This window comes from Camponotus vicinus, unplaced genomic scaffold (genome assembly GCF_025532165.1).
Source record: "Camponotus vicinus isolate PSW18456_S1 unplaced genomic scaffold, iyCamVici1.0 SCAF_12, whole genome shotgun sequence".
Classification (NCBI taxonomy): domain Eukaryota; kingdom Metazoa; phylum Arthropoda; class Insecta; order Hymenoptera; family Formicidae; genus Camponotus; species Camponotus vicinus.
The window spans coordinates 1367691-1378917 of record NW_028141948.1 but is presented as its reverse complement, the minus strand read 5'-3'; the positions used below and the strand labels follow the sequence as shown (position 1 = coordinate 1378917).

The window sequence follows — 11227 nt, the reverse complement described above, 5'->3', positions numbered from 1 at the left end:
AAATATATTACAAAATATACATTATAATTATAATACAATTTATAAATACATAAAATTTTCCGTTGAAAATATATAGTATATAATACATAATTATAACAATAATAAAAAATACATTATATATAAAACATAAAATAATACATAACAAATTGTTATATAGAATATATACATAGCATATTTTATTATATTACACGAAAATATCAGAAATGCGTACAATTTATTAGAAATTTTTAGAATGGCGTAGCGCTGATAATCTATCGCAACCAAAAGAATCATTAATAAATTTATCGATTATGTCTTTCAATAAGAAAAAGTACCCGGAATTTTAATGCATTTTGTAAGGTTTTCTAAAAGAAATGTTCGATGACGCGAAAAGATAAGTAAAGCATCGATGTTACCCAACGATTAAATCAGAAAAAAAATCGCGGTTTAAATTTCGCGAATGTATATGATGAATAAAAAAAATTGATAAAAATAGTAATATTTAATTACAATACACATAATTTCTATAATCGGAATACAACGTGCGCACACGCAATATAATTATTATCATTTCATGTGACAATAAAAATATTGCAACATTAGAGGCGCATTTCATATAATTTGTAAATAATATACGTAAGGAATTAAACGCGGATGCAGAATCTATAATACTCGATTTCTTTCCAAATATACAATTTCATGTAAATTTCGCGATCAAAAGTATATAAAAATATATATCTTGTGTCGCGGACAATTGCAAATAGGCTAAACTTTAATGTTCCTTAAAATAATCGCGTTATCGCCACGTTCAATGAAGGATAACTGGCCCAACGATTAAACCAGATCAAAATCCCTCTGCCGAGTGATACGCTGGTTAATATCTAACAGAGAGAAGAACGATCTTAAAAGTGGAAAGCGACCTCAATTTGTCTTATTTCTTCTATTTCGGATCCCGCGGAATCGATCCACAAAGGAAAGTTAAGTGATTCATTGAACGTCATAAGTCCCGCTACAGGAAGGAACGAATCCCCGATCTTCCTGATCGCTCCCAATAACAGTGATTTCGGCAGCGAATTAACGACTGTTACCCTTATTATCATTTTCAATATATGAGATTAAACTTCGCGTGAAAAAAAACATGTTCTTCCATTGTAAGAAATATCTTTTTTTACTAAAAAAATGACTGGATATAATGATTTTTATATACATGTTACAATCGAGTATATTTAGGAAAAATGAAATACATGCGCTTTTATCGTTGCTCGGTTAAATGTATGAATAATAATAACTTTAGGGTACCAAATGTGCTCGAGACAAATCAAATCCAATAACAGCGAGATTTAAAAAAAAATTCAATTTGAATATTTAGCAACATCAAATGGAAGATTATCAAGAAATTAATTTTTCTGTTGCATTTAACACTTAACACGTGACAATAATTTACAGAATCTTACTGATATCAGAGTACCCATTCGATTTGTCTCGAACTTTTTAATTACTCACACATTTTATATTATATCATGCATCATCCTAATATATTATTAAGAATAATACAAAAAAAGGGTTTTTGCAAATACATCACAATTTGCGCACATGTATTTTATTATATATACATATACACTCGTCTTATCTAAAATAAATGTAATATACTGAGATAGTGGAACGTCCAGTGCCTGCAAGTGGTTTCTTAAAAGAAACCAAAAATAAAATTAATTCAAAATTAATTAATAAAATATACTTGTTTGTAACCATAATTTTTCAAATAATAAAAATTTTGCACAAAAAAGTTTGCGCAAAAACTTATTAAATTAAATTTATATTTGAAAAAGTGAATTTTATCTATTATATCCATTTTTGAACTATTATTAAATATTTTCATTATTAAAATAATATTGATATTAATGGAAGAACATTTTTAATAAAAAAAAAGAAAATATATCTTCTCTCAAAGTATACTTAATGAATTTTGTATTTTATATTTAATAAAATCGATTTCAAATATACGGTGATCATCGTTAAATCACTGCCAAAAACATTGTTTTCAGGAACCGCCAAGAAAACCTGGGTTTAATTCCTACTCTGTAATGGAAACTTCCAATTTTCAATGAGGCACCGAACTAAGCATTGCGGATAGAGCCCACAAAAACCGACGAGAAATAACTCTCCGCAATGAAGATCGTTTCGACTCTCCGCCAGTACAAACCGCATTTGCTAGCGTCCACCTGACATGAGGGACAGCGATAAGGCTTCTTCGCCAAGATAGCGATCACGTCCAAAAACGTGAAAAGAACGCAATTGTTTGCAATATAATTTATTATAAAATCGTAAATCAATAAATCGTAAATCAATAAATATTTAACGCGATTCGAAATTTTCGAAATACATTTAATTAAAAACGATAATCAAAGAAAATTATTTTGTTTTACAGATTTTAATTTCCGCGTGATCGATAATGTTCAATATTTCGCAATATTTTATTTTCGAATATACTTACGTTTCTATAATATTAAAAGCGCGACAAATTTTACGAGTAAAAAGCTAATATCTAATTATTGGGTTAACATCGTGTTTTTCTTGATTCACTTTTATTTAATAATCTTTATATTATGTAAAAGAGTTTTTTTACGGTATTTGCGCGAGTTTCTCGAATTTATTAATAATCTTTTAATATAAAAAAATAAGCTATCCAAATATTTGAATAATTTTGCAATAAAAATATTGAAATAAAATATATCAAATGTGTTAATTAAACAAATTTTGTTATTGTACGTATTCATCTAATTTCGTGTAATGTACAATAGATTTCTTTTACATTATTACAACTAGATTATAATTTATATACAATTGCAAAGAAAATTATTAAAAATAAAAAATAATATAATTACAATTTATAGATATAATTACAATGTTAGATACAATTTAATAATTGATGCTATTAGTATCAATATTCTCAACACAAGAAAATTGCAAAATTTTTATTATTTGAAATGATTAATCAATGATAATCAATGTATATGGATTCAAATAAGTTAGAAAAAAAAATTATTTAGATTGAATTACTTTTTTCTGTCAATATTTTATCGAATCAATATTATCATATTAGATACTAATAACATTCACATTCGAATTTAAAATTGTATAATTTTCAAGAAAATACAATTTTTAAGTGATAAAATATTAATACAATTTACAAAAAATAAAATATTAAATTTAATACATGTTATACGTATAATAAAATGCAACTTAAATGTGTACATTATGTATTTAAGTTACATTTTTTACATTTTCCATACATTAATTTTTTATTTTTATTTATAGTTTTTTTTATAATTAATTTCAATTCTTTATATATAATTTATTTAATTTTTTTTACATAAAATAAATTATATATATGAAAATAATCCTAAAAATAACATATTTTTATGGTTTTTTTCCTGAAAATAAATTTAATTTTTATATGCCCTAATAGCCCTAACAAACCTAACAGTCCTAACAGACTTAATAGCCCTAACAAGCCTAATACAGACCCCTAAAAATAACATATTTTTATGTTTTTTTTTCTTGAAAATAAATTTAACTTTTATATGCCCTAATAGCCCTAACAAACCTAACAGTCCTAACAGCCCTAACAGACTTAATAGCCTTAACAGACCTAATAAAGACCTAACAGCCCTAACCGCCCTACTTGCTGGCTTACACCAGTAGAAATTCACGATAAGGTGAAATTTGGGGAACCCTAATTAGAAATCCGCGATAATGAGAAATTTAAGGAGCCCTAACCGGAAATTCGCGATAAAATTTAGGAAGCCTTAGCCGCGCAACACATCTTTTGGCCAATATTGCCAATATTGATATGTATTTTTCAAGCCAGTTATCTCTTCTTCTGGCCATATTCATTTTGACGACTAATAATTTGTTTACGATCGTACGATATTACGATCGTATTTTAACGTACGCCATTAAGTCGTCAGAAATCGCAAAATATAAATTATCATGCATATATAAAATATAATTAGCATGCATTTTAACTCTCCGTCGTCGGGTTGCTTATAAATATCTTTATCTTTTAGATTAAATATTTAGAAATTAAAAATCTATTTTTAAAAAGGCCGTTTTATAAAGGCCGATATATATAATGGAAATAAATATTTCATGTACCTCTATATCTATTGTTATTTTAAAAATATTTTTTCTTTTACTTTAATTTTTACACGCGTATTATCCCGCCAACCGAGAGTTAGAAGCAACGGATTTTTTCATGCATTTACAAATCCTTTGCTTCAAAATAAAAGGTTGTTACTTACCGGCACTGATGCGCAACAGCGGAGTTAATATTGAAGCTACGTTGTCTGTAACATACAAATATAAAATGCAAATTATATAAATGTTCAAAATAATTAATATTTTAAGAAATTATTATTGGACTCATTGAATTTTATATCCGATGCACGCAATTATAAATAAATATATAAATATGAAATAATTTTATAAGTAATTAATTTTTTTAAGTAGAAACTTTTATATAGAAAAAATTATAAAAATTTTCCCAATTTTTTCATGTTTAAATCATTCATATAAATCAAATTAATTTATTTATTTATATAAAATTAATATAAATAATAATACTCACCATCAGGTTGCTCCGCCGGTGCAAGATGCCTTTCCTAGGCCTGCTCCTCCTCTCAGATCATCTGGGTTGTTGCATCTATAACATACATATAGAAAATCCAAATTATAATAATGTCCAAAAAATTAATATTTCAAAAAATTATTATTTGTATATATTGAATTTTATATTCGATCCATATAATAATAAGCAGATTAATAAAATAATTCTATAAATTAAAAAAAAAACATTATTAATAATTCTTTAATAACTTTATAAAAGCTTATACCTTTACAAGATTATAGCTTTTATTTAAAAATCTTATTCTTCAATTCTCTTCTTTAAATCATATAAATAAAAAATCAAATTACGCGATTAATTGTTTAATTTAAATTATAATAAATATATTTAATATTTAATATATAATTGTAAATAAATAAATTATTTACCAGAAGGTTGCTCTGCCGAAGCCCGATGCCTCTCCTAGGCCTCCTCCTCCTCTCAGTCTTAGACGCGCGATACTTTCAGCGGCACTCCCGCACTCACGTGCGATATTTTTATATCGCTACTTTCGCACTTTTACGCGCGATACTGGACGGTTCCCGCACTATTCGATACGATTAAAAATTTTCTGTTTGGTCGCGCGATGTATATATTTAATATATATATACTTTAAACGGCACTCCCGGTTTCGATACGAGCGAAAATCCCATTTCACTTACGAGAGTCATCTTCGAGTCAACAGGTTGGGAATTCAACGACATCTTACCTCCAAACAAGAGTTAAGTCCGAAACGGAAGAAAACTATCGATTGATGGAATCAACGCGAATGAAGTTCACTCGACTCTTGTTCGTGCATAATATCTCATGGCTGTTAGAACAAGAGAAGGGACCCATTAACGACGATTCCAAGCAATCGATCGAATTCTAACCGATCCGTACCGAACTGGAGCCCGAAGCAGAGCGTGACCTCAATCAGCCGAACTTGAGCAAAAGCTCAAAACCGCGCGCCCATGTACACAGTACTGGACATACGTGTGCGCGGCCGGCATCACCAAGCGTGCCGCGATGCACGAGGCGTGAGAATTTCGTTACATTCGCAACGACTCAATGAGACATCCCGGTTAGTTGACGTCGGAAGATGACAACTCGATGACAAATAAGTGAAATTGGGATTGCGAGAAAGTCCAACGCGAAAACGCGATGACGCGATGACGCGAAAAAGCTAAACGCGAAAACGCGGTAACGAGACGCCGCCGTCCGCGACACGTTGACGGCACCGACGACGAAAAGTCGACGACGCAATCTGCGTCCAGCGCATTAAATGCGCGTGCGATCCATTGCGACTCGTGGCAATGCTGTGCAAATGGGTACTTAGCTTCCTCTTCAGGCTCCTTAAGATTTATCTTAAATAAAAGAATTTAAGATAAACCTCAAGGGACCATCCAAGTACTGAGCCACCCCACCTCGTCAAGGTGTACCCATGGGGGGTTATATTATATAAATTTATAATATAATTTGTGAAAGAGACAAAGAAATTTATATTATATATAATTTTACATAATTTGTGTGAAATTATATCATTCAATAATGTAATCTAAATCATTAGAGCTTCCGATTTTTATGTCACGTACGCAATAAGTGCATTTAGTTAAAATAATTTTTTTTTTCATTGTAATGTCTACTTATATATTGTTGAATAAAAAATTACACGACGATCATTTTCTTTAATAAAGAAAAATTGGAATCTAATTCACAGAGATGTTGTAATAATAAATAACAATGAGAAAATTATATAATATAAATAACAATGAGAAAATTATATAATAATTATATTGTATATAATATTATATTGTATATTATATATAATAATTATTGTCGCAATTGCTGCTCCTTAGATTTGCAACAGCGTTCATATTAATACGTGAACTGCTTAACTCTTTTTCTTATTATTTATTTCCGTTCTTACATGCGAAATGTTGACCGAGAGATAAAAGCAATCTGAATAAGAAAAATATCTAATTGTACATATAAAACACTATCTTAAACTGAATCGATGAAAATTTATTATTGATTAAAAATGTAACACAACGTATCATTTAAATACACAGAAAAAAAGGACATTCTTGTTTTGAAAATATATTTAGTTTTAACATGAAAATCTTGAAGTGAGATTGCGTTAATTAAAGAAAAATATAATTGCTTGAATAATTGCTTACTTGAATGAAGCCATTTTATATAGTTCAATCAAAAAAAATATATTCTTATGATTTAAGATTTAATTTTCCTGAATGGAAAAGAAACAATGTTAGATAGAAAATAATATTTTTAAATCAAAGATTATAATTTTCTTAAAGTAGAATTAAATAATTAAATATTCTTGAGATGACAATTATAATATTAAAACAAGGCTATAATATTGTTGAAATTTAAAATTATTAAATTCTTCTAAGAAGATTATAAATTGTTGCGTATGTACGAAACAATGAACGCCTTAATTTAAAGTATATAAGTCTTGATTTGACACTTATTTTTTTCTGTGTAAGCATTGTGTTACATTTTTTTATAACATTCTTTGCGAATTATTTATATAGAATAATAAATGTGTTTTTAAAATCTGCAAATAATTTTTTAGAAAATATAGTTAAAATGTTTTAAATATATTTTTTTCTAAGTGCGAATCGAAATCATCAATGAATTAATATTAATGTATGTTAATTACAATACCTTACAGCTGAAAATTAAAAGAATATGTGTATATGTAAACATTTATACATGACGTATATGTAACATTTTAAATGACATTGATTGCTTTAATCGTAATATATGAATAATATATAAAGTGCGCCTTTAAATAATTAATAAATTGAGTTTAAAGAGAAAGTGCTCGAAACTACATCGTTATAAACGAGTGTGTAAGTAACTGAAATATATGAAATAAATTTGTGTAACTAAATTAAGACAAATCTTATACGCGATAAGAAAATGATGACAAGTGGACACGTAAATCGGTACATTATTTTAGTTTAGTTTTTATCTGCGTATCAAATTACAACAGATAAAGTCGAGCCGATCTGCTCGCTCGAGCTTGCCCTTTAAAAGCAATTAGAGAAAAGGCTGCAACGAGGATGCGAAAAGAAATAGGACGCGAATAAGACGCGAGATATTTCACGAGCGACGAAATCCGAGTTTTCTACTTTTGGATTTAAGGATCAAGGATATAATTACTATAATTATTGGCTATCGATCGAATCCACATTGATTATTTAGGTCAGAAAAAATTCGGGATGCTACCGATATATTGAACATCTGACGCGAATATTAATCGTTACGCAAGACCAAACACAAATGAAGTGCAAATACATTCAATTTTAATATTTTTATAAATCTATTTCGTATAAAATTAAGTATCTAAATTTATTGATTGTATAATTAATTATTACGCGCAATCAATTTTTTTTGCCTTCAGATATATAATATTGTAAATTGTAAATATCAAGAATCGTCTTGAATATAAAACTTTTAATAAATTCAATCTATTAAAAAATATCTAATTCTTATATATAAAGAATATAATAATTACATTATTGTGAAATATTTTATAAAATATCTTAAAATATCAATTTGTACGAAAACTATTTTATTATATTATTTGGAATATTTTAAAATAAAAACTGAAATATTTTTTATATATGCGTTATTTATTAGATGATAATTTAGAATAAATTACTTTCGAAAAGATGAAAAAGAAACAATAATAAATGTCTGAAAGTAATACATGAATGATAAATACTTTATAAATGACGTACACCGCATATTTCGTTGCTGATAATTTTTTGCAATTGAAAGAAATTTAGTACTAATTCGCAGATATTTAACGACAATAAATAATAATGAAAAAATTATTAATATACTGATTATATAATGATTATTGTTAAAATTATTGCAATTCTCTATTTTTTGACGGCATTTATATTAATAGTACGCCTTTAATCGAGTTTAAAGAGAAAGTGCTCGAAACTACATCATTATAAACGAGTGTGTAAGTAACTGAAATATATGAAATAAATTTGTGTAACTAAATTAAGCATAAATCTTATACGCGATAAGAAAGTCGATGATAGGTGGACACGTAAATCGGTACATTATTTTAGTTTAGTTTTTATCTGCGTATCAAATTACAGTAGATAAAGCCGAGCCGATGCTCGCTCGAGCTTGCCCTTTAAAGGCAATTAGAGATAAGGCGAGAGAGAGAAAGATCCAAGAAGAAACGCGAATAAATATAGTATTATATGTATATGTATATATAAGTATGTGTGTGTATGTGTGTGTGTGTGTGTGTGTGTATGGTATATTAACACGAATTAAAAGATCGAAAGATTAATCTAATTGAAAGTCATGATATAGTAATTGCTTAATTAATAATTAATTTATGCTCGCATTTTAAGCAAATTTAAAATATCGGAAATATCGAAATATATTTGACCCTGTGTGTGAACATTATTAGATAAATAATTATTATTCGTAAGGATTGATAATCGAAAAATTATAATAAAATTTATCATTTTTACCGTTATTTCCATTTTTATTTTTGCAATTATGATCTTTAATAAAGATTTATCATCGTAATAAAAAAATTCATATTGTTTATCAAAAGTTTAAATTAGATTTAAAAGTATATTATTGCCTCTTTTCGGCGATAATGATTGATTATTTCACTGTATCTATTCCGTGAATAGCTATCATTACAGAGATCGCGTATAGTTTGACAATTCAATAAAATTAATAATAAAATTCCAATAAAATTAAATACATTTGTTTATAAAATTAACTTTGTTCTACGTTGGCAAAGGTTCTTCGTTTCTTTTGGAATATATTAAAGATTCTTTTATAATTAAATTTTACGAAATATAAAATTATTAAATTTATAGTATTTAATATTTAGAAATAAATAGGTAATTAGAATATTTTGTGTTATATTTTATTTTTATGTAGCTAAATTATACGATATTATGTAAATTAATTATACGATATTATTTATTAAAAGACTAATATATCTTTTACGAATCTTTTTATTAAGTTAATTATTTAGATCTACGATTCGATTGTTTTACTGCGCGTTCTCAATCCGAATCATATATTTAAATGATCGAAAAATAGAACGATAAAAAATAATAAGCAATATATCTATTTTAAAAATAGTATACGTAAATAATAAATAATTTTTTATAAATTACTCACCGCATATCTCTCTGGCTGCTTCAGGCTCTCTCCCTGCTCTCTGGCTATCCGATACTTTTCCAGATGTCCTTCTCCTTTCTTCTTCATCCTTTGTTGTTTCCTCGTAGCACTCACATTCACTCGCGAACAAACAATTAATTATATTTCAGTCATATATAGAAACGATCGCGAGACACTTTGTACGGCACTCCCGATCGCAAAGTAATCATACGAGATACGTATTTTTATTATATTATTATTATTTTATTATTATTGTAAGAGAGGAACACAAAAATTACAATAATTCGCTCGATATTTAAACGAAGCCAAAATCATGCATCACTCGATTCTTACACTAATTAACTATTTCTATTTGTTGATGTATAATATATGCACAATAACGCGAATCATAAGATTGAAATATTAAAGTAATGTAAAGTGATGATACAGCAATCGTTTAATTAATATAATATATATGCATGCATTTTAGGAAAGTTCAAAACATCGGGCGAAATTGAATTTAATTCTATGCAATGTTAAAGAAATAATTATTATTCGTAAAGTTCGATAATCGGAGAATATTGCAAGAAAATTTGTAATTTTTGCTCCTTTCGCTTCAATTTTTATTTGTAATAATGAAGGATCGCGTTTCGATGAATTTATCATCGCCACAATTTCCTGTTATTTATTAAGTTAATTAATTGTTAATTGTAATAGTCGAATTATATTTCGATACTAATCGCGATCGTACTTTTAGGGAAAGAATTCGATAATACGGAGCGTTCCGTATCACTACTTTCCCGCTGGAATATCGCCGTGCGAATGATACAAGGTTGTCGAGTATGTAAACAATAGCGCGCTACGTCACAAGGCCGAACGTCGTATTATTGATAGCTCGCTGCCGAAATATTTAACGCGTACTGTGACGTATGCGAGAATTGTATTTATATACCAGTATATTTTTAGTTACACACACACACGTACACTGAGAAAAAAAAGTTGTTAACTCGACTAAACCGTTTAACTGAATTATTATTTTTTTAATTGAAATATTTAAGTTAAATAGATGTCATGTTAGATTTATAATAGGTAAATATTTCAATTAAAAAAATAATAATTTAGTTAAATGGTTTAGTTAAGTTAACAACTTTTTTTTCTCAGTGTACACACAGATTAATTATTTATTAAACCTCACGAGGTATATTAATCGTTTAATAATATAAGCGTATTTATATACAAGTATATTTTTAAAATCACACACACACACACACACACACGGATTAATTATTTATTAAACGATTAATATACTTCACGAGGTATATTAATCGTTTAATAAATAATTAATCTATGTGTACGTGTGTGTGTGTGTGTGTATATATATGTGTGTGTGTGTGTGTGTGTGTGTGTGTGTGTGTGTGTGAC

The 11227-nt window shown here is 27.6% G+C and overlaps 1 long non-coding RNA gene across 1 annotated transcript; it reads right to left on the bottom strand.

Moving 5' to 3' along the window:
* Positions 1 to 3273: 3273 nt before the first annotated feature.
* On the bottom strand, positions 3274 to 6069 carry LOC145963157 (uncharacterized). The gene is made up of 3 exons (XR_014436094.1): positions 5035 to 6069; positions 4610 to 4684; positions 3274 to 4328 (listed from the first exon to the last, which is right to left on the bottom strand). It is a non-coding gene; the product is annotated as an uncharacterized LOC145963157 (long non-coding RNA).
* Between the last annotated feature and the right edge of the window lie 5158 nt (positions 6070 to 11227).